We start from the raw sequence: 26,183 nt of genomic DNA on the forward strand, positions 1-26,183 counted from the left end.
GAAATATATTAAAAGTGTTTAGAGACGGCGGCTGAGGACCGTGATGGCAAGAAACCAGCATTACTTAATGCTGAAACCGAAGTGAAGTGCTAAAGATACTGATAAGTGTTGCCAACAACTGTGAGGTGGGAGAGCTGTGGGTGGATGAAATAAAACGGCCAGGTGGAGATGAATCATGGCAAAACCACGATGCGGGCTTAAGTGCAACAATTAGGGGACTTAGCAAAATGTCCACCGACGTGACAGAGACTCTAAAGTTTTGTGGGGCATCGATCAGATTGAGAGAGCCCGGGTTATTTGAGGCTTAACTCAGTATGCTCCGACGTGGCAAGAGGAACTTGTGAGGTACGAGTTAATTAATCAGGCTGAAGCGAGAGAACTTACCGAGTAAATGCTTCGAGCGGGTCGGAAAAAGGCAGCTACTCCGGTCGCCGTCGGGAGAGCTGTGTCACTGAGGTAGTGACTGCGCATGTGCTATTTAAGGTACACGCGTATTAACCAAGTGCGCGTGTCTCGCAAAGGGAAGGAGAGGTGCGCATGTGCACCAGGAGAGAAGTATCCTGACACGTGTGTAAGAAAGTGAATGCGCATGTCGGGTAGACGGAAAGAGTAGTGCTGTGTCCCGTAATGGCAGGAGAAACGGCTCTGCCATTTTGAAAAAACTATGTGTTTCAAATAATGTGTTTTCATGCGAACTGTGCACAAATGTGTGCCTTCTTTCATAAGCATTGTTTTTTTCCATGTACTCGAACATCATTAGCTGTGCAAAGGGTTTTTGACACAACTAAGATATTGGACAAAACAGCCTCCAACAACGGACCATCTGTCCCACGTGACACTATCTCCACAGTGACAGTAGTATCTCCTTGGTAGGCCCACCTCCCGTTTCTCCTGCCATTACGGGACACGACACTACTCTCAAACTAATCGATGCCCCACAAAACTTTAGAGTCTCTGTCACGTCGGTGGACATTTTGCTAAGTCCCCTAATTGTTGCACTTAAGCCCGCATTGTGGTTTTGCCATGATTCATCTCCACCTGGCCGTTTTATTTCATCCACCCACGGCTCTCCGACCTCACGGTTGTTGGCAACACTTATCAGTATCTTTAGCACTTCACTTCGGTTTCAGCGTTAAATAATGCTGGTTTCTTGCCATCACGGTCCTCAGCCGCCATCTCTAAACACTTTTAATATATTTCTGATTTATTTAGTACTTGGCCTCTGACGCTTGCAGACTGCCACTCCAGATAAACTAGCGACTGGAATACTTTCTTCTACGACCAGGCGCAAAAATTACTCGCTCATGGTAGGTCACCCTTTTTGCAGTTTTTAAATTTTTCTTGACACCATTTCCAGAACTAACACAGTCCCCTATGACTCTTAGGTGGACATCCACGTCTCTACATCGACCCAACCTTAATCACCTGTCCTGATGACCGTTCGGTAACATCTCAGCAGCGCTGTCCCAACCTATACAGCCACTGCCTCCAGCAATTAAATACCGGACCAGAAACACATAAATCGTGTGTCGACGATACTAGACAATGTCAAATGTATTGCCACTTTTAACAATACCTATGCAAGACAATGTTAAACCATGTAAAATGTATTGCAACTACAAACAATACACAAATATTGTTGATCACTATGCTTACTAATCCACAAATATTGCCAATTACTATGTGTCTAGTAATGCTTTCTCTCTTTTTCCAGCGCCGAGGCGCAGTGTGTTAAATTGCTTTTGTTCTCTGTTAATGTAAAATAAACAAAACCCTTTTTCTTTGTGATTCTCCACACTTCTGGGTTTTGTTCTCTGTCCCTTTTTTGAATTAGTATTTACCTAGCTCTACTGCAAAAACTAGGTGACCCTATGTTACGCCTTTAGTCTGGGTAGCTTTTGACTCAACCCCCTCCTCTCTACCTTTTAAAACAAAGTGCCATAGCCTTTTGGCACAAAATGCACATTGTGTTTTGAAAGTAGTCAAGTAAATGAAACCATTTGTTTTCACAGGTGTATTTTAAAACTGGAGTTGTGAACTGATATACAACATTTCACAGTTTACAGAGAATAATCAAACCACTGACCTGTGAAAGCCATAGTTAGGTAAAAATAGATATTCTAAGTACAGACATATAATTCTAATGGGATCAGAGGTAGTTTAGTTTGTCCATTTACATTCCCAGAAAATGTTACACACTTTAAATGAATAATTAAATAATTCTAATAAAATTACCCAGAAAAGAAAAGCGCCTGTATGAAGTGGATTTTAAAGACCAAGTGCAATTGGGGTGGAGGGTCAGTTTGTATCCCTTCAGAGCAGTATATGTTGATGTTGATATTACTTTTGTATAGGACAGATGTGTTGTGCTCTTTAAAAATGAAAGCAGTTTCCCAAACCCTACCTAAACGGGTGACTGGTGAAAGCCATATTTAGATAAAAAGAGGAATTCTGAGTATGGCCATACCTTTCTAGTTGAATGAGAGGGAGTTTAGTTGTTCATTTATATTCCAGGAAAAAAGTGTTGACCCCCATTCCCAGAGTCTCTAGGACTCCATTGTAGATTTAGAGGATTTTCTACTAGCTGTAATGCCACTCACGTACATTCTTCATTTTTGAAGTAAAGCAGAGGAAAGAGCACACAAAGATGCAGTTTAGCTCTGATTCAGCCATTTTTAAATAAAAATTATATATAGAGAAAATGGCTGATTCATAATGTTAAACATGTGAAGCAGGGAGAAGATTAGATATGATCATTGCAATCCCACTTCTTATAAAAACTGGATTAGTAGGCGGCTTAAATAAGTAATTCAGATGTTAAATTACAATTGACCCTGGGGTTCTCATGCATCACTGCTTGGTTTAGGCTCTCAGGACTTCACTGGGTGCTGCTCCTCCACCAACTTTGAAGCCTCTCCAGGAGCTTATATCTAAACCAGCTCAGTTCTCCTGCAGCCTCTCTTCACTGCGTGCACCACCTCCCCCTTCTCACTCCCCCTTTGTCACCTCTTCTCTCTCTTGTTCTCCATCGTTCTATTCTCAATATTCATCCATTCTCTAATATTCTCCTCCTCCTGATTAAATTGTAACACTTTTCATAAAGAAAAGCACATTTTGAATAATCCATATGTTAATATCATTACAGGTAATGTGAAACACAACAAGAATAAGTTTTATCTTTTAAAAAGGAAATTAGCTAATGTAAACGAGAGTGTGTGTTTATGCCACATTGTTACATGAGTAACATGACTTATATGAATTATATTTTAATATTCTTCAAGAAGATAATAGACTGAATGTGACTATAATTTATATATATTTGAATAATTTGTTGATAGGCTTACACGTTATTCAATTGTCATTACCAGTATGAATTACACAAAGAGCATGTTTTTCCTTTTTACATGTAACCTAGAAAATGGTCCACTTAGTTTGAACTCTAGTTAAACATAAGACGTGTTTTATCCAAGGCTCAACTCTCTCGAGACAAGGAATGCAAGGGGCAGCTTTCTGTTAAACATGTCTCAGCATTACCCAGTGATTAAGCAACAAAACGAGATTAAAAGACACACCTGTGTTATCCAGGTCAAAGACCAAGGCAATCGAGCTAAATCAACGAGTTCAGAGGTCTGGTGAGTCTGTAATGGCAACTCAAAATGGCTGAGGTCTCGAACAGCCTTCGAACCTTGACCAGTTCAATCATTTCTCATCCAGTATGTGTCTTCTCAATTAAGCAGCCTAATAACACGATTACTTTGTTTTTTCCAGGATATGTGTTTCAGCAGATGTTGCCTTGTTGATAGGAAGACCCCAACAAAACATGTAATGTGCATCATAGAAATTAATTTAAAGTGACAGGTAATTAAATAGATTTTATGCTCTATATTTTGAACCATTTACACAATTCAAAAATTAAGACTAGATTTTAATCCACCCAGTCACCCCCATATGAGAATGACATATTAAAATGTACGCATTAGTAATACATCTACATATATTAATACCTAGTAATGACACTCGTGGGGTGAAAAAAGAAATTATTAAATTAAGTTTTACTAGCATCCGGTATGTCTGAATAGAACCAATGTTTTGTTGATCCTTTCTGAGGTAGGCAGCTTGAGAACATTATCCTCCAATGATATTGACCGTGTAGAATTCCTGGACCGGGTAAGAATGGATAAGTGTATTTTACACTTTGGTTCATGAATTGTAAATGACTTTGACCTACATGAAAGGAAAAGACTGTCCCATTTTGAATTTAAGGTTGAATGTTGGGAAGAGCATGAAGTGGAGGTTGGGGTGCAGAAAGTGTTTAAAAACCTTGCTGCTTCAGTCAATTTCAAAGATGTCCCCCAGAAAATTGGACCACGTCGTAAATTGACTGGCCGGGTTGCTGGCTGTCCTTTGGGAAAAGGAATGCCCCTATGTAGGGCCACTGCAACAGCCTTTTTAGCAGTAAGGACAGTATAAAGGTAGTCTCTGGGAACTGTCGTTTGAGTGCGCACCTGCTCGCTAATATGGAAGCCACTAGTCTCTTGCGAGAATGCAATTGTGTCCTCTTACAGGATATTTGGCTAACTTCCGAACCGGTCATGGACGGATATTATGTATTTTTTAAAGGTGACCAGCCTGAGTGCTGGTGGCCCTCTAGCCCGTGGTTTAATAAGAGCGATTCACTCAGGACAAGGGATAACAGGTAAAGAGGTGGCCAAACTCCCATACAGGGCGATAATAGGGCCCATTTAAGGCTGGAGACCCTAACTTGTTTTTATTAATAAAGGTCTACTGGCATAGGAACGGCTCTGACCCAGATGTATTGCTATGGACCATAATATAATGTATTGTATCCTGGAAATGTGAGGTATCTTCAGGACACATTACACTGGCAGGCGACTTAAATGCATCTTGGATAGAAGTTAAAACCAATAAAGAAGCCTGGGAAGTAACATCCTATATGGTGGCACAAGGGTTCAAACCTCAGGCAGGGAGGAAATAGAGTGTGGCTTTGGCTTTGGTAGGAATACAGATGCTTAGCAGGAAGTTGACCAGGGATTCCCCACAGCAATCAACATGGCATCGTGGTTCTAGCGAATCCATTCTGGATTACATCCTTGTAGACAATCATCTATTTAACTCCTGCTTGGGATGCAGATCACTAAAAAGACATGGAGTGATCACTGGATTGTGCATGCAGACTTTGACAGATTTTTCTGTAATATAACTCAGGGAGCTCTGAGAAACCTGAGGGTAAACGTCCCTAGCAACAGTGTACATTGGTCAACTACAGATATTAGGTGCTTTAAATAGTAGTCTTCTAGAGACCCTTAAAAGGACAATGTTTTTAATGTGGATAATATTGACAAAGCACTGGAAAATGTTGTAGGTGATGTGCAGACGAATAGGGGAAGTCAAGCCATATAGTTGAAAACATTCCATATGCATGCATTCGAAATAGTGCTCACTGAAAAGAAAAGGGAAATGCAAAGAGTGATAAGGGAAATTAACTTCTCTAACTACTCTTGTCAAAGGAAATTGCTTTGGTGTAAACAGGTAAAACATGGCCATAAGAATTTTTTGAAAAATTATAGAGCAAAGCTGGCACACAGGGGCACCGAGGTAATTCTCCATACATTAATTAAAATACATATAGGAGCCTTTTAGGAAATAGTAAATTCTCAGAAGGGCACAGCACCTACTAAACAGTTGAACCCAGTGTCCGAGTCCTCTTGTGTAGAACACTTCGAGCACTCTATGCACCTGAGCATAATGTCCATCCGGTGCCCAAAGTCATATTAGATAAGCCTGATGGACAACTTAGAATCGTAGTAGAAAATTAGTTGATTGTGGACTTAATTAAGTGCTGTAAGCGTTCAAGGGCATCTGGCCCAAACGGTTTAACCAATAATATATTGAAGGAAGATCCTACCGCTTGGGCCACGGTACTAACTATTCGGTTCAGGAGTATAGTAGCAGGCAGGTGTTTTCCGTGATCCTGGCGGATGACTTTTGTTACGCCTATTTTTAAAAGGGGAGTAAAGACAAAGCCTAAGAAATACCGTCCCATCACCTTGCTTGATGTAAACAGTAAAGTCTTTACGTCACTTTTATTGCAGCATCTTGAGGAATGAGCACATTCTCTGGTAGCATGAACAAGCTACAACCAGGCTTCTGCAAGGGCCACTCGACAAGCATCAATGTTTTGGTGGTAAGAGCCATTCAGGAGAAAGCATGGGAAGATAAGACCCGTTGCACCTATGCTGCCTCTATCAACCTTTCATCAGCGGAAAGACTCAGGTCAAAATTGCCCAGATGGGGGTTGTCCGGTGGTTTACTAAAATTGATAATAGGCCTTCATGAGGGTTCTGGAATTAAAATAAGATTCAATAATGAGGGAAGCCTGTCTAGAAGAATTCAAATGGTATCAGGTCTGAAATAGGGCTGTGTCTTGGTGCCGTGTCTTTTATTTTTTATGTATCTAATGATGGTGACTTTTTAGATTTGTCTGCTTTTATATCTGGAAGGTTCCCTGGATTTCATGCGCTGATTGCTTTTTAATTTTCGATAAAACATGTATTTGTCTTCAGCGCCTTTTATGTGCTTTTACTAGATACTCTAAACACAACATTCTTCTAATTAATCCAGGGAAAACTAGAATTCTCAAGTTCTCCAAGGGGAAAAATCAGGCTCTTGGAAAACACTGTGTTGACTCCAGCCCCCAGTGTAACATATCTAGGTTTTCACCAAACAGTGCAGCCTGCATTTCTGAACATTTGCACTATTCTAAAGCAGAAGGCATCCGCTCTGTCCAATCAACTTCGAAAGATAAAAAGGAAATATGGCCGTTTAACCATGAAACCGCCCATTGATTTCTACGAGGACAAAGTCGTACCCATATTAATTTATGGGATGGAACGGCCAGTTGGACAGAGTGGGGACCACGCTGTGGAGATGGGTACTGAGTGTGCCTAATGTAGTCGAACTTGCAGCTACTAGCTTTGTGCTTGGTCTCTTATCATTGAAGGTGTGCGTTCAGTGGAGACTATTGTCCCTTTTTCATAAATGAATCACCTCACCTGGTGATTCCGTACATAGGGCCTCATCACGAGTTGGGCGGTAACGCCAGCGGTATTAATGCCGGTGGTATTAGCCCTACCGCCAAACCCCCCGGCGCTATTAGCACCGGATCACGGGTTTGGCGGTTATGGAATTCACCACTGAGCCCATTTGGGAATGCCCCATTCCCCATTGGGTTCAATGGGGAATTTTCGCGCTCTTACCGCCGGCGGATTTCCCGCTGGCGGTAAAAGCACGCATTTTTGGCAGATTTCCCCCCAGCTCAGAGCTGGGGAGAAATCCGCCGAAGCCCTGATTTGGCGGACCCTTAAATCCGGCGGTAATAGCGCAACCGCCGGATTTAAGGGTTACCGCCAAACTCGTGATGAGGCCCCTAGTGTTATAAAAACCTGTATGGAAACTAAACAGGTTCAGGCAGGCCATTCTCATTTTTTGAAAAGGCTGAGAGAGCACTATGTTTTAATATTGAAAGATGCTGATCGAGATTATACTGACCTGATAGCAACCCTGACAACGTGAAAACGACCTTTTATAACAGGGATTGGTGCTGCACAATCAAACAATTTCATAATTATGCGTCGGTGTCCCATCTTGCACACAAACACAAAATGAGAGGCACAGGGGCCCCCTACTTGCTTTTGTTCCCTAATTGTTTTTTAGATCAACCCTCTTGCGATTTAGGTGGAATTTGCTGCCGACAAGAGAGGTATTGTTAAAAAAGGAAACAAATTGGCCGTGGGGAATCCATGTGTGCCGATTTTGCAAAGCTAAACGGGTAACAGAAACTGCAAGGCACCTACTTCTGGAGTGCTGCGCCCTAGATGTGCAAAGAATAGTGTATATTAAAAAAATTGCTCCATAAAATAAATTGGGCAGACACAGAGAGTTTTTAGAAAAGGTGTCTATGTGGTAATTTACTATCAGTAGGGATTGCTGTGACAGTATTTTTTAATTCTTTGAAGCTGGGTGCCCCACCGGCTACTAAGGAGAGTATAATATGACAGATTAATTTAATTTTTTTTTTTTGGTCGTCCCTCTCTATGCTGCGCTACTTAGGATATTAGGATATTTGTTTGGATGTTTTGTATATTGATATGGAAGAGTATTATTTGAAGGACAGATTTTAAAGGTGGTGTTAGTGCGATGTAAGATGATAAGATCACGTGTATGTAATTGTTTATTCTTAATTATCTGCATATGTTTTATTTGTATTCCTTGTGATGTGTAAAATGATAAATTATAAAGTTTTTAAAAAAACCATAAACAATATAAAAAAACATTGTTATGCCTGCAGTTATAGAAACATGAAGGATGCCTCGGAATGATCTGGCAATTCTGGATATATACAACCAATTAATGACACAGATCCATGCAATAAAGTATAAGGGGAAAGACGCATGTCAGTGCAGTTTGATCATAGCTTCTGAGGGGGGATAACTTGCTGCTAAATACATCCCCTTATGACATGGTAAGAAACATAGGGCTGATTGAGGCAAAGAGGGTGATTTGAATGGGTGTGAGAACGAGAAGGGAGCCTATCACATGTCCTGTGCAATCCAGAATTGCTCGATTAAATTATGCTGTATGGGTGGAGTTTTTGGGCGTGGGGAGAACTTGTCTGACAAGAGAAAAGCTGATTGGATTCCCACCTGGATGAAGCTGGTGTTAATGTCCTAATAAAGGCATTTTCCAGAGGCAGCTGAATGCAGAGGTCTTTCCCAAGACAGAACGAGATTGCCTGAGAGAGATTTGGGACATGAGTGGCAGATTGAATGGATGGCCTCATCTGGTGGAGTTACTTTGAGTAGTTGTTGTCTCTACCTGTCCACAGCCTTTAAAAGACAAATAAAATGGAGCATTATGCATACCATTTTTATCAATGTCCCACACATTAATTACATCCCAGGTAGCAATAGAACGTTTTAGGGGAACCCTGTTTACAACATAAGTCATTAAAGGGAGACTGGGCCTGTAAACACAACTTTCCGAAGTATAATAGAATGCCCTAGAATCTACAATCACAAAGGACTAATTAGACTCTGAAAGTAACTCATTAGTAATTAATTCCCTGGGATTTCACAGAAGTAAATTAAATCTGGGTTTGTGAGCATGATGTACAATGTGACTTAACAAATGTTAAGGGATTTATACAATTCCTGACCTGTTAAAACCATAGTTTACATTAACGAAAAAATCATGAATAGAATTGTCTATACCACGAAGTGGAATGTGAAGGAGATTTGTCTCTCCTCTTTGTTCACAAGAAAATAATGATAATGGGCCTCATTCCGAGTACGGCGCTAACCAATGGCGCTATTAACGCCTTGGTTGACGCCGTACCCGGACCGGCAGCGCCTTGGTGGTTGGCGGAATTACCGCCCCATTCCAAGGTTGGCGGGGCGGTAATTCCCCAATCCCCATTTACCCTTCCCCGTTCCCATTCTTGCCCCATAGGGCATAATGGGAGTGGGGAAGGCGTCAATTACGCCACCGTAAATTACGGTGGCGTAATTAACATCAAGGTCCCTTAGCGCCATGGTATTTAACGCCTGCTAAAAGCAGGTGTTAAAAGCACCATGGCGCTAAGGGAACTCGGAGTATGGCGGTAAGGGATTACCGCCACCGCTCTCGTTAGCGGTGGCCGCTATCCCTTACCGCCATACTCGGAATGAGGCTGTTTCTAAATAACATTGAACAGAATTAGAAGAATTCTGACTTAAGTGGACTTTTGATGCCATTTAAATTTAAGTCGATGATTCCTTTTCTATTTCAATTGTATACGTTCATGCTTGCGTGACCCTTCAGTACAACAAGAAATTGTGTTTGCCAAAATAAAAGCTTCTATACTGAACTCAGGCCTTTAAAATCATTCCGACCAAGTCAATCCTACCAAACAATTATATCCAAACTAGAAACTGGTGATATTCAACCTTTTGGAGATGAATCAGGACTGGTTTAAACACTTGTCACTGGTTCCAGCGAAAATTAAGTGAATTGCATTGTTGTAAAATGTTTTATAAGAATGTTTTTGTAATTGTGAATCCGATAACCAATAACAATGTGTATGTTTATAATGGAGAGGATTTTACACTTCTTCACAATAGTTATTTAGATTTGATTTTAAACACAGGAATGTTTGTGTGTATTGTGAATATAAATGTTAGTGAGATAAAAACAGACATGTTGTGTTCCTTTTTTGTAGATGAGTTGCCTGCATTTATGTGGGTAATTCTTGGTGAATCCTACAGTAACACATCTTGATTTATTGTCAAGTCAATTTCTTGATTTGTTATTTTAGATAAGACAGAATATTCATATTAAAAACAAACTCTTTCTGGTTCCAGATGGTGGGTTGTAATTGTCATGATGCAAATAGTTTTTTTAGATCAGGAGTAGGTTTCTGTAAAAAAGAATCAAACAGTAGAAATGTAGATATATTCCATCCTCATCCTCTCTGTATTTCTCTCTAAGTTTTGCTTCTGCCTCCTTCTCTTCTGGTGATAATCTTTCTACCCTCCTCCTACTTAATATTCTTCTGCTCTTCCTCCATCTCAATGCTTTTGATCTTCCTTCTCCTCAGCACTGAACTATCCACCCTCCTAATGCTCCTTAATATTCCTCTGCACCTCCTTGCAGTGGCAATGATGCCCTAACTTTCTCACTGCACTGCATCTCCCCCTCATCTTCTCCTCATCCTGCTCATTCCTCTCCACCCCCTCTAGTCTTGATCTTAAGATTTCTCCCTTATTCTCTTCTTAAGCTCCTCCACCTCCATTCCTCTTTTTCTGAACGTATCCTCCTCACAGCACTTTAGGAACCATCTTTCTCCTCACTCTGAAAATGTGTGACTTTCACATCACCCTGTCTCTTCCAGTCAATCTCTTTTATACTTATGCAGGATTTCCTGTGTGGCATTAATTTACTTGTGGAGTCTCAGATGTGTGGACATGGTTGCAAGTATTTCACTTGGCTAATATGCAATGGCACTACAAATCTGCCACCTCCTGTCTATGTTCTAGTGGGGCACTGCATGGCTCCACTGGTCCTTCTTCCTTCAAGAGTGTTTGATGTCTTGGATTAACAATATGAGCTGTAGAGGTTTCTGCCACATGGTAGCTTCACATCCTCTTGCCATTATTTAAGTTAAAGTTTCTCTGACTCATGCTGGACTCCTTGAATGCCGGAGGAGTTAAGCACAAAGGTGGATGTGCACCAAACTCTTGGACAAAACTCTTCAATTTAACTAGTAATCTGCATTATCATGAAGAGCTACGTAGGCATCCATGGTCAAGGGTTTGCCCCCCTCACAAGATTTGAGAAATACTGTGGTTGCTGTTTAAACATTCTCTTCTCACAGGTGCCAAAGTGTTATTCGGGGTGACTGAAATTGTAAAACACATCAGGCACTAGAGTGGGAGCTAGAGAATCTATACCTTCTCTGGGGCCGACATCACAGACCAAGTGGTGGTTCCCAGCCCGATGGACTATCAAGTCCCATCCTATAGCTTTACCACAGAACTCTCTAAAAACGGACCCTTACTTCAACTGTGGTAATCCTTAAGAGGGTCTCACAAGGAGAGTGATGCTCACCTGTGAGCATGTCCAGAGGCATGTTTGGTCATTGTATGTTTCCTTTTGGGGGGGTTGTGTGCATGCATTATCCATAAACACGTGCATGTCAGAAGGTCTCATTATTCTTTGAGCGCGTCATTGTTCATGGGTTACCCTGTTTGAGAGAGAGAGACAGGCAGACAGAGAGAAAGAGAGGGTGTGGGAGGGATGTTAATACTGTAGGTGGATGGTGGATGGATTTGTATGAATGGGTTAGTAATTGGGTGGTTGGATAGGTTATCAATATATGAATGCATGGATGGTGACCATGTGTGTTTGGGAAAGATGAGTGTGGTGGCATGGAAAAGACCCAGAACAGAAGGGGCATGAAATCTAACATGTTGACTAGTTTATGAGTAGGACTTTTCACATGCTGGTGGAAGTCAAGAGCTAACAAACTATCAGCAAATACATTGACAGCTGGGGGTCTGGGAAGCTTACATGTAACAGTGATTGGCTAGTAGGTCAGGGAAACGGTCAAGGAAGATACTTTGGGAGCCACGAGGGTGATAACTGAGTAAAACGTGGTAAGTAGTAATGGATGAGATAACACATCTAAAAAGAAGAGCCTCCGTGGGAATATCATGGGAACAATTCAGTTGAGTTACAGTGAATTCGGCCCTAAGAATAACTGCAATCCTGCCACCATGGTTGGGTGCCTGGCAGTCAGCATGGATAATACAGTAGTCAGGAGGAATGGCATAGATAAGTGAGGGAGTGGAGTTGGCCTGCAACCAAGTCTTCGTCAGGCCTAGTAAGGCAGGACGGCGATCTTCCAGCAGACATTGTGGCAACCATCTTGGAACAGAGTGGATATCCCATATCTGTACATTGTAAGTGTGGTTTATAGCCATATAGGTCATCATCAGAGTAGAGTTCATTGGTGTTTTAAAACTCTACAATAAGACCAACTTTACCATTTAACATTTTTGATGTTAGTTTTACGAGCTGGTGGGTAACAATTTACCCATCTAATTGTGCTGCTGATCTTTGCATGTTATTAGTACTATGGCAAAGTTTGCCCTAATGCAAAAAACATTTGTGCCATATTAGAAAACCTTTGCACCTTTACATGTGTAATGTCATTTTGTATAGTATTATCAAGTATAAAGTACTTAAAGTACCACGCTGACTCAGGTAGTAAGTCCAAGGGTCTTTCTTGTTGACAGACAGATTGGCTGAAGATTCTTTAAAGGGTCTTTTGGCCCTTCCGGGTTCTATCGGAGCTTTGGCCTGAGGGCCAGCCCTGTCTGTCTCATCTTCTTGGTCTTTCCTATTTCCCTGGCCCAGGCGTCCTTAACAGGGATGTTTGTTCTAGCTGTTCTGACTGTTTTTGCTGCCTAACTCTAGTAGTGGTTCCCCTAAGACGTTGACTGACTAACTCCCTGACTAACTCCCTGGGGATTGTCTAGGCGTTCCCTAACATAGTCTGCATACTAATCTCACTTCTCTCACTTCTCTCACACCCGTCCTTAGCTGACCCTTCACTATACTGGTCTCTTCAGATGTTCTCCTCCCACCATGTCACTGTCCTTCTGATCTCTCACTCACCTTTCCGCCTCAACCCTTTGATCTTACCTCTTTCCTTCCTCCTGCTCTTACTATTGCTCGTACCTCCAACTACCCCTCTACCTCCATTATCTTCTCTTCCATCCTTCCCCCACTCTACTTCTTTGCCTCTTACTATTGTTCCATGATTTTCTCGCTGTACTCTTACCACTAGCTACTGCTATTCTCCCACTCCCTCTCGCCATACTACTCTCCCTCTACTGCTATTCCCACTGCATTAACACTCACTACCCACCTCTACTATCAACTACCGCTCTACTGCCTATTTCACCTCAAGCTTATCCTTAAGGCCCACTACCACTACTACTACTTATTACCAGTCCCTTATTCACTACTCCTCTACTCCCATTATCTCCACTTCCAACTACTACTACGCGCTTTGAAGCACTCCTCCTGTGTATAAGCACTGTATAAATAAACAATTACAATTACAAATTACAATTACTACCTCTGCCACTACCACTACGCTACTCTACCTCTACTCCTCACACGCTCCACTCACTCACAAATACTCCACAGATCTCCTCCGGCCATTAGCTTCTGCAATCTGTTCCCTCTCGCCTGTTCTGGTCTCTCGGGCTTCCTCCACCATCTCCTGTCCTCACCAAACTAACCCACACTCAAACATTCGTATGCACCTCCTTAAATACCCACCCCCTGCCAGGATTAGATACTTAACCTATCCAATTACGTACCTGGCTTGCAGGGGCGTGAGGTGGGCTGGCTATGGATAGGACTGTAGGACTGAGAGGGTTCATAAGGGCTTGTAAGCCGCGCCCCTCGCTCCTGCTACATTTCTGACATGGAGTCTGTACTGGTTCCCTTGGACCCATTGTCTTTCGAGGCCTCTAAACTATTGCTAGTGGTTTAGTGGGTGAGTCTGGTCTCTCTGGAAGACTTTTTCCACTAAGCCAATCCCTAGTGGCAATCCCTGGTGGCCTAGTGGGCCCCTGTTAAAAAGGGCTAGTGGTGTCTCTATGTGCGTGGACTCCAGCTAGCACTGCCAACTGGATCCGCGCTGTCTCCCTGCTGCAGCGAGCGGTGTTGTCCCGATCACCGCACCCCTAGAAACATAGCCACTGCAGCACCGCGGGCTTCCTGCCGATGGTTCCAACGTCATGGGCTTGACCGGTGTTATTCCGCCATGCAGCACCCTAAAGGTTTTCTGGCTGGGCCGACGGGAACGGCCTGACTCATCTTAGGCATCCATCTTCCCTGTGGTGGGCCAAAGACGCTGGCACCCTCCCATGGCGGTCTTCCTGGGTGGCTGTGCTGCACCATACGCAGGTAAGAAAAATGCAGGGAGGGGCGCCTGCCCACACCCAGACACCTAGGTGGGGTGTCCTGGGTTAGGCTCCCTCCCTCCCCTGACAAGGCCACAGCAGCGACCCTGTCACAATTAGCAATAGCAATATGGCAAAGTGTGCCCTTGAGCAAAAACCTCTTGTCTCAATACATTTTTGCAACAGGGAAAAGCTTGTCCTGGTGCTAATACGGAATAGTATTATCAAGAGAGCAAACCTTTACCTAAAGTTTCTATAATCTGGTCCATGGTGATAATGATAAAACAAACGATATTTTAAATACCTCCAATTTTTTAAATACCAGTACAAAGGATGAACTGCATGGTATATGTACTCCATGTAGTACTCGCTATGTGCCCCATGTGGTAGATGTTCCCTGTAATCCCAACTCTGGCTGTTGTCTTTGCCGCTACTACAATATATGCTATGAGCCCCTTAGTGTTTGGATACTTTTTCCCTTTGGGACACATTTTTCAGAGTGTACTGTGCCAGACAGTGCCAGTGAATGTTAATAGGCCTTACTATTATTACATAAATAAGGTGCTTGTTTATGTCTTTCTGGGCCATTAAACCTGACTAATGTAGCCTGCTTGAATAAATCTTCATAATCCGATCTTTCCGTTGTCTCTGGTTTCATGTGTGTTGCTGAAACAAATCAGTAAGAACATGTTGCAAGAGTCAAACACAACAGCCCCTGTGCTCTATCCTTGAGATACCGATGCTGTGTTTCAGGACACCCGGTGATGTCCTTAGGGTTGGCTGTAACCTGTACCAATCCGCTTGATACTAAGATAACTGACCCTACTGCGGGCCCATTTTTATTGTATTCTATTATTTGTTGCAAAAATATATTGCGAAAGGGCCAAAATCAAAATATTGCACAGAAAGTGAGCTTCGAACATATGAACAGCCATTTCGAGAAGCATCACGGAATAAACAAGTGCTAGCAAAGCCAGCAAGTCTGGTAAACCTTTTTGGTAAAGCTCTCACAGAGCAAGCTTTCTCTCCAAATTTACAAATACAGATTTATTGGCTTTGTCATTGCTCATTTTTTTAGTTTTGCACTTGAGGAAAATTCCCAAAGATAGTGAGCTAACGAATCTGGTTAAGGCTCTTGCAACCAGGACTAACATATGACAGAAAGTCCCAGGACGCCCCTTGTTAATTTGCATAATTTAAGTAGCTTTGGGTCTCACCCTAAATCACTAGGGGAATCCAGATGTGGACCCCTTGCTCACTAATCTTAGAGAGGCACAGCTCCACCCTACTGATGAGGTCCAACCAGACCGAAAGATGTCTGGGGTTGCTGTTGGTATTCTTGTTCAAAGGAGAATTGCTTAGCATTTCAGTGCTGGACTGCCCCAGGGCAGGACAAAGACTGATATGTTTTGAAAATGTCTCCTCTGTGAAAGACAGTGAGCTAAAGAATCTGGGTAATGCTCTCGCAACCAGGACTAATGTCTGGCAGAGAGACTCCCAGAACCCCCCTTGTTAATTTGAAAATTCCCAATCCGTCTGCTTCAAAATGGCTGCCAGATTGCCAACCTTTCTCTTTGCTTTGAAACATTATTTTTTTTTGTTGTTTTTGTTGGTTTATATAAACCTTTAAAAAACAGAACAAAAGAGTAGACAATGTTCACATATGTTCCAATCCGTATCCCTGTCAAAACATACATTTCAACACGTGCCATTATATAGGTAAATTACATACACTGAGTTATTGTTTCTTTAAACAGAAGGTTTACAACTGCGTGTCTAACTTTGTTGTGCTAACTCTCATTTCATTAGTTTACACTAATTTATTTTCTCTGATCACTGGCTATCATGCATGGCCCTGAAATCAACCCTGTCCCATTTGCAAACCCGCCGCTTTGTTCTCCCTGTAAATCATTCTATATATTCACAAAACATAAATGGCAAAGGCTGAATGGATACCGTTCTGTGGATGGACAGTGCTATGAGAAGAATCATAGGGAACACCAAGTTTTTAGCTTTTCTAGAACTAGAAAAGATTGTTCTGTGCAATACAGATGCCACCAAGCTGCCTTAACAAAAGTGATAGACACCACGCCTTTCCCTGCATCAACCTTGTGAAGCTTGATGAATATGGCTCACGGGTTCTTCTTGCAGGGACCTATCATGCCTTATGTTCGCTCTGGTCCAGACCTTTTTGCAGATGAACCAGTCCTGCTTGCTATGGGTGCCTGTGCTGTAAGCCCGGTCTTCCACGCCGTCATTTCCTCACTCTCTACTTTCGCTCTCACAGGGACATGGCGCCACAGTCGGTTTAACCTCTTCTTTATTCCTTCTCCTTCAATAACTGCTGCTTCCTCTCCTTGCCCCTCCTCTTCCCCCTGTTTCCCGTCCAGCCTTGCCAGTGCCACCTTTCTTAAGGTCGCCCCGAAGGGTTACAACACAACACTGCTCTTTCAGTCTACTGCATCCTAGTACACCTCTGCCACATCCACCTAAGTGTGCCCGTGGCCACAGAGACTGCAACTGCGTAATGAAACCGCACTATCAATGGCACAGTAATGTGGCCCGTCACCGTAGGAAACAATTGCACCTGGGGTGTACAAGTTGTTTGGATACCAAAGTGAACATGCCTTACAAGCCAAGTAGCTTTCTCCAATTTCAAAAGCTTTCAGAAAGCAGAACGTTTCTGTTGTAATGTGCTTGGGGTGAATGCAGGTGCTTGGGAATGCATGAGAGAATGTTGGTGGGCCTGAGAGAATGATTAGCTGTCAGTGCAGGACTGCCTGTAGTGACGGTTCCACTGCTTGTCACCTGGAGAGCCCCAGGCTGGGTGATGGGACCCTGTGGTTCATTACTTCTCATCTTAATGTAACTGGAATAAAGCTAACTTGTGGAACCTGACAGATATGTCCAAGGAACTTGATTTTCTACAGTGTCCAGGTAGGATTAGGGGACACTGAAGAAGAAACAGGGCTACATTAAATAGCATCAACCTTCCTACACCCAGCATGAACCTGAGTTTCGAGCCTGCACTAGGCAAAACCTCTCTCTAGGCTCAGAAGATGGAAACCATTTGCCAGATGGTCTATTGGGAATGAATGGCAGGTGAAGTTCAGAAGGAAACTGACAAAGGAAGAATACCAAGGTCTGGTGAGCATAAGAGTTCAGAATATTCTGTTTCCCAAAATCATTAGGTTAACTGCAGTAATATGTTCCCTTTGCAGTGCAGGTTACAACACAAGATCATCAGGGTGGGTGGTAATGGAGCCTTTATTGATTGCCATGGTGATTGCTTTCCCAATATCTCAGAATATACTTTTCAGCAAAGATTAGAAGGATGCACTATGCACTACAACAAACCCCTTCACCTCCATGTGCTGATTTCCCCATGGAAAACAAAACCCCACAGTAGATCGGTTCACCATGAACACAAGACTGTCATTACTAGCACGAATTTCCAGCGACTATTGTTTTTCATTCCTCCCAATGGACCACAAAGCTTAGGATATACTGTTTGCCAAAGATCACACGTAAACACTGAAATTAATGCTCCGGAGAGTGATTTTGCTTTCTTTCCTTCCCACGGAGCGCAATTGCTAAGTGCTTTTGCTGTTTGGCCAGGATCACAAAGCTGACTTCAAAGGAATTCCTCTATCTCCAAGGGCCGATTACTTCCTTTTTGTCCCAATGAATTCAGGAGCTCTGAATGAAGCATTGGCAAAGGATAACAAGGTTCTACACTTAAGAATACCCCATCCTCTCCAACCTCTGCTTAAACTACAAACCCAAATGGCAATTTCTAAGTTAAAAATGAGTTTTAAGATATGAGAAGGATATACCCCTGCCTAGTTCATTTTTTCCTATATTTTTATATAGTTTTGAGAGTTTTAAGAATCAAGATTGTATTATATTGCAGTTTAACATACCCAAACGTGACCAGTTTACCATGTTTCATAACTACATTAACAATCATTTCTAAATCGTTGAATCATATTGTATGTAAGAACGGTTGTTGCTACTAATAATCACATTCATAAACTGTTAGTGTTTCTTTTCATGTCACAGTTGGAGTGCTGCTTATTTTGAAGGAAATATTTTGTATCGTAAATATATTAATTGTCCTTGCAATAAAAATACATACACAGGGAATAAAGATGTATTGCTGCCTTGCTTTGTTTACTCCCTAAAGTTTAGAGATCAGACAACTGTGGGAGAATTGTAGTGCACCATTCAATTTCACACGCCTAGAAGCACAAAAAGCACAACAGAAGCACTAACCAACAGGTCATACTGTTTTTTTATAATATAATGTATACATGTATACAATCATTCAAAACAATGGGCCTCATTACACGGAAGGCGGTAAGGGTTAACGGTCACCGGTAATGCTACCGGTGACCGTTAACCCTTACCGCCTTACTACGTGGTCCCTTTGCGGAACCCGACCTTAACGGCTGGTGTAGACCCGCAAAGGGACCATGGTGCTAATTACGGTACCGTAATTAGCACCTTCCCCATTCCCCTTATGCCCTATGGGGCTAAAATGGGAATGAGGAATTACCCCGCCAACCTCGGAATGGGGTGGTAATTCCCCATTCCGCCATGGCGGAATCGGTAAATTACCGGCATGAACCAGTAACATTGTCAGGCAAACTCTACCATTTCAAAATGGTGCCACTATTGAAAATTCTGCTTCTGTTAAGATGCAATGTCCCAATGAAATGACATGTCTGCATCACTGAGCAGCTGGTTAATATGCTGTGGGAAACGTATTATCATATTCCTTAACAACACTGCAATTACAGCACAAACAAAACATCAATGCATCAAGCAGCATGGAAACAAGGAAGCCCTTAAAAGCAACATTAAACAGCTCAAAACGTTCCTCTTTTCCCCTGCTTTTTCTCTCTCCCTCTCCTGCTGACCTACCGGTCTGCTGTACCGACTGGTTACCGGTCTGCTGTACCGACTGGTTGCCTGGCTACCCTCAGAGTCTCACTGGGTACCAGGCTCTTTCTTGTTTAGTCACCCTTGCTCTGTCTCCAGACCTACCACGCACCTAGAGGCTGTCATTATAACCTTACAGTCCCTTAGCCTCCTTGTAGTACCCAGAGCCGCGCTGGCCTGGCTGCACTTACTCAGAGCATTGATGCCCTGGTTTCCCCTCCCCTTTCCCTTGCACTTCTTGTTCTCCCATTTGCATGGTCTGAATGACACAAGGCCTAGTAAGATTGTTTGTCTTGTCCTCCATCTGTCTTGCCTTCTTTGCCTTGTCGCGCCTAGAAACACTTGGGTGAAGGTGTGTGATAAATGACTAATCATATCATATCATAACAAGTCTTTCCTGATTGTACACAGTTTCTCTGGCTTCTACCATGTGGGTATCACTATGGAAAGCGTTCACAAAGATGCACTCTTTCTGTATCACATAGCAGCTGATTGACACCAATGCCCGTCTATTTACCACTAGAAGAGCTTAAGTTCTCCATAGCTGGATATATGAGGAACCACATACAGTTAAACAATTCAGCATTACTGGTGATCTGTGTAGCGTGTGGGCGGGTGAACATGTTTAGAAAAATACAGGAAAGCATGTCAATGAAAATAAGACCATACTCTGATTCAATTGATCATCGCATAACAGCAGCAGTTTCTGAAAAACCTCACCTGAATAAATTCTCTTTTTGGAATCATGTTATCCTCAAAAGGGTTCTTTTAACAAATATAATTACAGATACAAAATAATAGCAAGTTATTATTTTCAAATGTTTTTGACTAAGGCTTAGGCCTACAGGGTCCCCTTAATAGGTATATTATCTTAGATGTAACCCTGTACCGAAGATGACAGAAAAAGATTGGTCAATAGCCAAGGAGGAGGGTGATAGAGCGTCAGAGGCATATCTGGGTGTACAGAACCAGTGGACAGGGGTTTCTGGTCTAGCTGTTGTGTATAGCCTCCATTGTAGACCATTAGACACAATAGCTCCAAACCTATTTCGAGTTCAGTGGTAGGAGCGTACATTATTTATTTATTTATTAGGCCACGAAAGCCTGGAGGCATCGGGGTGCTGTGAAATTCACACAAAAGAACCACCATCAAAGACCAGACAGGGGAGCAGCAGGGAAAAGAAGGGGGGAAGTCACTCGAAGAGGTATGTTTTCAAGGTTTTTCTGAAAACTGTCAGGGCTGCCTCAGCTCTCAGTGTAGAGGGAAGGGAGTTCCAGAAGGTTGCTGCTCTGACTGGGAAGGATCTTCCCTGTCCATTGGTGCGCTTATACTCAGGGCAGATAATCTGCCTTTTATTGGAGGAACGGAGGGTTCTGGTCAGGTAGTACTGTGGAATAGAAGTTTTTAAGTAAGTCAGGGCTTGTCCAAAAATACACTCGTGCACCAAGGTTCCCGTCTTGAACAAGATCATTTCCTTGAAAGGAAGCCAATGAAGACTTTGTTGATGCTCTGAGATGTGTGCACACTTAGAGGCATTTTTGACGATACATACTGCATCGTATTGTAAAACTTTATATTTTTGTTAGGCTAGAGCTTGACGCTCCAATCAACAGGGCATTATAATAGTCTAACCTTGAGATAATAGTAGCTTTAGCTATCATAGCCCTGTTCCCTACCGAGTTGTAGGTGCAAATATTTTTCAGGAGATGGAGATAGTAATTACAACTTTAACTGAACTGATTATCAAGCGCCTCAGAGTTCAGGCTGGCCTCCACCTGGACCCCCAGAGTCTTTACCTTGGTTTGAACCGGTGTGATGTTATCTCCAATTGTAAAACTCTTAAAGGACAAGTTCCATTTCGCCAACAAGCTTGTCGGGAGCCAAAAATAAGAATCTCTGTTTTATTGCCATTTAGACAAAGCCAATTGGATGACATCCAGAGTTATATCTGCTGGTAAATGTTAGTAAGGGCTTTGTTGTCAATCACATGATCCCCGGTAGGCTATATAACCAGCTGGTTGTCATCAGTATAATTGGTCAAAAATACACCCAAGTCAGCCAGAAGAGAACAAAGTGACCTTGTAAAGGTTAAACAAGATGGGAGATAGACTAGCCCCTTGGGCGACTCCGCACCAGATAGGGATATACATACATATGCACAACATGCCTTTATAGAAGGGTAGCAATTATCAATAGTTGAATTCAAACGTTTGAATTCAAACATAAGGATCTAAGTGAGATCATAAATAACTTGATGTTTGCTCTCATTTGGGTGTCAATACAAAACCCTTTGTAAAAGATACCCATTGTTGATCCATACGCATCTACATATTTGTTTATTTTGTTTAATGTCATCCAGTGTATGCAATGCACAACAAGACTACAAGAAAATGATCTCTTTGCCAGACAGGAAGAAGCTCCCTTGCTAGTAGCTGAATGCCTAGTTACCGACATGATCCATTTCAATCTGTAGGTGCTTATCCAGTCCTGCTTTTCTCTTTGCATTCTGGGACTTGTAGTCCCAAATGTATCATGGGTCAAGTGGAACTACAAGTCCCAGAATGCAAAGAAAAAAACAGGACTGGATAAGCACCTACAACCTGGAATGGATAGTGGTGGCAACTATTTGAATGAAAAACAATTCATTTATACAAGTCATCTGCTGAACACATGTGATTAGTGTCACTACATTCTACAGTAGTCCATAATTACTTAATTTACTTTATTTAAGCAATACGCTCCTCAAAGTGAGGTATTATCGCGTGAAGCAAGGGCCTTAGCAAAGGCCTCAGGGCATTACCTGACGTGGTAATGTCCCCCTGTGGACGGGGTATCAATCCCCCTATTGCACATAATAATAAAGTAGCCCCAGCATTTCAATGTGTGTTTCGTATACTTCTGTTGTCCTAGACCCGCAATTTGAGCAGGCATATATTTGCTGCTGATAGGCTGTTAATTCCAGGTGCATAGCAATGCCATATTTTTGCTGACGATGTAACTAGTCCTGTTAATTCTGTCGGCAACCATTTAACCTGATAGAATGCTCCTGGCACAAGTGCTTTCTAATCAGGTGGTTTGTCACCCATTCATATGTGGAAGTGCATAAGTGGTATTTGTAAAACTACTTTATTTCATGAGGCTTAAGAACTTCTTACATGGTAGTGAAAATGCTCTCCAATGTTTCTTTCATTTGACATTCATCAAAATGACTTTCTTTTGGCCTTGTTGTCATGCATCTAGTTTTCCCTTATTCTTTTTAGGCAACACCATGATTTTCCTCATTGCACTCTTTGGGTTCATCTCTCACAAACAACAGTGTCAGAAACGCTCATGACATTAGAGTTACAAGATAAATAGAACACATAGAGCATGACACAAATAAGAGCATTGATGTAGTCACTGTTTTGATGGCCTCTTTCAAGGTGGGCTCATGGAGATGGTATACCACCCTCTGTAGATATGGGGGCAAAGGGTCAATAAACTGCTTCAGTTTGAACATTTCCTTGGCTTCATTGACGGTCTCCGGCCCTTGCCATTTGTTCATCATGTCCCAGACTCTGTAGGACAGCGGTCTATTACACTGCCATAGAAGAAGATTCCTAGACCACCGCCAATATTGTTGTTGGCCATGCACCATCCTTTATAGGACACTCATTTTTATTTTCTCAGTTGGGGTGTTCCCGTCATGGTTCAGGCCTTGGAAAGCTTGTTGAGCCTCGTCCGTTGGTGGTGAACTGGACTCTGATTGGATTTCTACATTTTTTTTATTGCTGTTTTGTTACAAACCTTTAAAATATCGATCACTTTAGCATCGTTCACAAGTACATTCATAAATACAAGAGATCGTTAACTCTATCCGAGTTTCATACAGTCATACAGTCTTCTGAAGAGGTTTTAAGACTTCTGAATGTCAATCAATTTTTCATTAAATCTCCTGATTATATCCTCCAAAAAAAAACGTCAGTGCAATAGTTAGTCTTCTCTTTGAGTCTTCAAAGCACAGAGCCCAGAACTCAACTGCACTCACTGTTTGGAGTCTAGCTAGTATAGTCCCTAACTGTTTTGTTCTATCATCCGTTGGTGCAAAATAGTGTCAGGTGTTTTAAGGATTCCTCTTGTGTGTTGCACAAGCGACATTTATTATCTTCGGTCACACGCTTGTCTCAATATGCCAATACTTCTTTGGTCTTGAAAGCATGCAGACGGAATTTCAGGAACAGTACTCTCCTGCGTTTGGCGGGAAATCTTTCCAAGTACTTCTGTGTCTCATTGAATTTCTTGGCTTCCCGTGGCACCAAGAACATCTGTTTCTGTTTACGTCGCGCTCCACGGTTTCATGCCAATCTTGTTGCCATTGCTTTTTGGGCAAAGTTAGGATTTGTATGGAGCATTTCCCTGTTTAAGTCATAATGCTTCATCACTTGCTCAAATCCTTGCGACCGCTGGGCCAGCATGTTTGCATTGTCCTACGTTTCTTTTTTTTATTTTATTTTATTTGATTTAGTTGACAAATCAACTTTACAAATTTATAAAATTAATCATTTCATAATATAAAAATTATTTACACATATCTTACATATGTTAAGCGAAAAGGAAAAGAAGAAAAAAATTAGACAGAAATACACTTTCAACAATATAACAATAAAATACATATCAACGTACACGAATACAATGTTGACAAAATGTCATCGCAACCATGCTGTAAGCAGTAATGACGTTAGCAACTTTTTGACAAATTATTGCATGTGACAATGAGGCTTAGGTAGTTCTTTTTCATTTTGTGTTAGCAAACACTTTCCGCTCATATGGGAAGGCAACGTCAAAAATATGAAAGGTTGCAATTCTAACTTATATTTTACCAGTTCTAAAGATTACAGCCCATATTTCATTGTCAGATCTTTGAGTATGCTTAACTGTCATGCATTTGATGAGTTTCGAACGATGAGGTACAAAGGCAATACATTCCGTAATGATATGACAGAGAGTTTCTATGTGCGATACCTCTTTGCAGAAACGGCAGTGAATTAATTATTTTTGAAGAAGACCTCTTCTAACCAGAATCTCATTTACCGGCCACAAATTAAGTCTCATTCTTAGAATTTTCATTCTCAAGGTAGGTAATGGACATTTAACAAGATAATCAGCCATTGTGCTAAATCGTTTGTGACCAAAAAGATTCCTATCAAAGTCCTTGAGTTTAGGGCATTTTTCTTGAGTACATAGCCAATCCGACTGCTAAAGCTTAGTTTTAGCTCTGCTTGGATTCATAATAAGAAGATTGATCGAGATGTCAGCATCAGCGAGTGCATTTAAAATATGTGTTCTCCAGTTTAAGGGAAATGATTGATTGGAAATCAACAAATGGTTTGCTAACATGGCCAGACTATTTTGGTCAGAGAATCCTAATATACATTTCCTGAGCAATGTGCACATTTTCCAAGTCACTTGTATATGTATTGATAGGAGGCCAAGTTCATATCTGAGTAATATATTAGGGGTGTTCTTTGGTAAATTAAATACCCTTTTCCAGAATTTTGCCTCGATCTGGTTCCAAAAAGCTTGAGTTCTAGGCAAAAAAGATTCCATCCCATAGGTGATAACTGGGAGAACTTTTTGTTGGTAATAGGACAGGATGGGCGCACATGTGAACTTACCAAATTTTGCTAGAATGATTTTAGCCTAAGACATCAGCATCGTAAGTTTGACTGTCATTGCTGATTCAAGCGATTTTTCAGATGTGAGATTATTAAACCGCACCCCTAGATATTTATATTCAGAGACCACTTGGAGATTTTGCTTAGCTATTGACCAATTGAACTTGTTTGAAATAGAATGTTTCGGTTTTCCTAGTATAATAATTTGTGTTTTGTTCTGATTTACTGTCAGATTGTTGAGAGATGCATAATGATCAAGAACATCAAGAAGAGTTTGCAACCCTGATGGAGTTTGGGAAATCAGTACCAAATCATCCGCATAAAGAAGCCAGGATATTATTTGGTTTTCTAGTTTAGGCGAGTCTGATTTAACTGAGGCAAAATCATCTGCTAAATCCAGTAGAAAGAGGTTGAATAATGTTGAAGCAAGTATGCATCCTTGATTTAAACCTCTTGCAGTTTTAATGGTATGTAACAAAAGACCTTCCATATTCAGTTTAATTTGAACAGACGTATTTGTGTGTAGAAGACTTACAATTTTCACTAGCGATTCAGGACAGCCATATTTCACCAATTTCCGCAACAGAACCTGTTTATCAACTGAATCAAACGCCATGCGGAAATCAACAAAAGCCACATAGAGTGGTTGTTTCCTCATGGCGTAGGAAGACTTGATAGCATTAATGAGTGTTAGATTAATTCAGTGCCTAGTCCAGAGACAAACCCAGTTTGAAATCGGTCTCTATGGTGGGCTGCAATTGACCAGGTATTCAGATCACGTAGGACAAGCCTGCAGAAAAATGTTCTCAGCACATCTAAAAGCGCAATGGGCCGATAGCTCATGGGGTTCTGATGATTACCATGTTTGTAAATGGGAACAATGATTGACCATGTCCACGATTTCGATACCTCTTGATTGCATAAGATTACGCAAAATAAGATGTATAGAATGGAAGTCTAGAGATCGACATTCTTTTTTAGTGCAGCATTAGAAAGTCCGTCAGGCCCCGTGGCTCGAAATGTGCTAGCCTTATTGATGAAGTAACG

Source organism: Ambystoma mexicanum, chromosome 6p (assembly GCF_040938575.1).
Source record: "Ambystoma mexicanum isolate Mex_15411 chromosome 6p, UKY_AmexF1_1, whole genome shotgun sequence".
NCBI classification, from domain to species: Eukaryota; Metazoa; Chordata; class Amphibia; order Caudata; family Ambystomatidae; genus Ambystoma; species Ambystoma mexicanum.